Genomic DNA, 2,359 nt, shown 5'->3' with positions numbered 1-2,359 from the left:
GGAGAAGAAAAAAATGAGTTTCTTAAAAAATTAAAATCAATTTGTATATGATTGAGGATGTCTGCATAATTGGTTCCCTTCACAGAATAATGATTGAGGATATTGCTGCTACAAGACAAGCTTCTGTTAAATACTCTGAAACTCAAACTCAGCAACAACACCACATGCACGAAGTCAGAGTAAAACTTGCTTTTACTAATTCTTCTTTGGCTTCATTCATGCTAATTACAAGTACAAAATAATATAATAATTTTGAAGCAAAAATTTAGTTGAATATGAAGTTTATTTTCTTTTATACAAAAAATGTTAATTACTAATTTTTATAACGAAAAAGTTAAACTCATGAACTCTTTCACCCTTTTTACAGAACGTTGCAATGAATCTGTTAGAACAAACAGTTTTCAATAATCTAATTTGTTTTCATAGTATGCATGAAAATTGAAGACAATATAAAAAGAAAAGACTCTTATATGAACAAACATTTCCTGCATGTTATTGTCTGTCAATTTTCTCATAAAACTTTTATTTGAAAACTTAAATAAAAATCATGTAATAGGGAATATTTCAATTGAAATCTTGACAAAATCTAGTTCAAATATCTAATGAGACTCCTGAAAAATTGGAAGGTTTTAATAGTAGTTTTGCGGGTGCTAATAGTAATACTTTATAACATACTTCGAAGGTTACGACCCAATAATGCTGATACTGACAAAAATAAAAAGCCTGATATCTTCGTATTGCAAATTATCTCTTGTTCATCCATTCAGCACCAATTATCTTAGGTTTATTTTAAACATAGTAAGAAAAATTAATACTAAATAAATAAGAAAGAGCCAAGTTATACCTTATTTTTAATGTTTTATGTTTACCATTATTATTAGGGACAGAAACAAAAAACAATGACAATATTATTATATTAAAAAATTAAGACGAAACTTATCTGGATTTATTTTTTCTCAGACCAGAATTATTATGAACAAAAAAAGAAGTAATGTTATTATAAATATATGCTTGGAACCAAATTACTGATATATATATATATATATATATATATATATATATATATATATATATATATATATATAGCTTGCAATTATATAAAAAACAGTACTATGTAGGGGAATATTAATTTATTTTTATCACAGAAATATAACTGCATAATTTGAAATTATGTGGTGTGTGTGGTGTAGTCCATGGAACAAAAATACATTGAGATTTTTCCAGTTCATGGTAACTCTATTTTTCCAGGCATTGGTGCTGGGTTTGGATATGGAGAACGAGGTCGCGGTGGCATTTCACCCAGTTTCCGAATATTCAGATCTGCAAATTCAAAAAACAACATGATTTCAACGGTTCAAAATGTTTTTTCCAGAATCAACAAAACCCTACGTTTGGATGATATGCTAAAAAAAAGAACAGCATATACGAGGTGGAAGTGATCGTGATGATCATGTTCTTTTATGCATTTTCATGGTTAATTATGAAGACTAACCTGAACCAACACTCAACTGCATAAAGAGAACAAAGGCTATGATTAACAGAAGAAAACGTGCAGAGATTGATGATGAGAGACTGAAGATGTTAGCCATCATCTCACAAGTTCTTGCTTCTTCAGAATCAGAAATTCAGAGAAATTTATAATGACACGAGAAGAAAACCCTAATTTGTGAATTTCATACCAAAAATTTGTCAAGTCACGATATCAAGAAAATTACTATTAGTTTGACTGGTGAATAATCAAATGAGAAAATTTTCGTGGTCTTCACGTTGAAATATAAGAATTAGTGTAATATGATAACATATTAATGGGGCGATGAATTCAACCTTTGAAAGGGTCCAACTATGTTAATTGATTATGTCAATTCAATTTTAAAACTTTTGTACGCGCAAAAGTCATCAATAATCCATCTTCAAACACTTATTCATATTTTTTTAGGTTCTAACTTGTAAACATTTTATTTCATTATAGTAGTTTAATAATTGGGATTTTTTTTTTCATCTTTTCTTAGTTTTATTTCTAGTGATCTGGATATTCTATTAATTATTTAAGGATTTTAAAATTTTGTGATGAAACCTATTGCTTTGTTAGATTTTTTTCTTCTTCTAAAAACTGACATTCTATATAAATAATTTATTATTTAAAATTATGGAAAAGATTATGTTTCATTCCTCTTATCTTTGATTTTTTTTTCACTCCCTTATTCTCCTTTTATCAATAAAAAATAATTACATACTAAAAAACTCTACAGTGCAAAAGCTTCACCCACTGACGTAGTATCTTTCCTCATCCTCTCACTACTAAAAATTCTCATATTACATGAGATTTTTCCTGTAAATTTGTTAAAAGAATTTGCAAGCA

The 2,359-nt window shown here is 27.7% G+C and overlaps 1 long non-coding RNA gene across 1 annotated transcript; it reads right to left on the bottom strand.

Moving 5' to 3' along the window:
• Positions 1–1,115: 1,115 nt before the first annotated feature.
• Positions 1,116–1,740, bottom strand: LOC114182637. The gene is made up of 2 exons (XR_003604153.1): positions 1,493–1,740; positions 1,116–1,320 (listed from the first exon to the last, which is right to left on the bottom strand). It is a non-coding gene; the product is annotated as an uncharacterized LOC114182637 (long non-coding RNA).
• Positions 1,741–2,359: the final 619 nt, after the last annotated feature.

The sequence above is a fragment of the Vigna unguiculata genome, chromosome 4 (genome assembly GCF_004118075.2).
Source record: "Vigna unguiculata cultivar IT97K-499-35 chromosome 4, ASM411807v1, whole genome shotgun sequence".
In the NCBI taxonomy this organism is placed as follows: Eukaryota; Viridiplantae; Streptophyta; class Magnoliopsida; order Fabales; family Fabaceae; genus Vigna; species Vigna unguiculata.
Note: the sequence above shows the minus strand (reverse complement) of the source record. Positions and strands in the feature narration are given on the sequence as shown.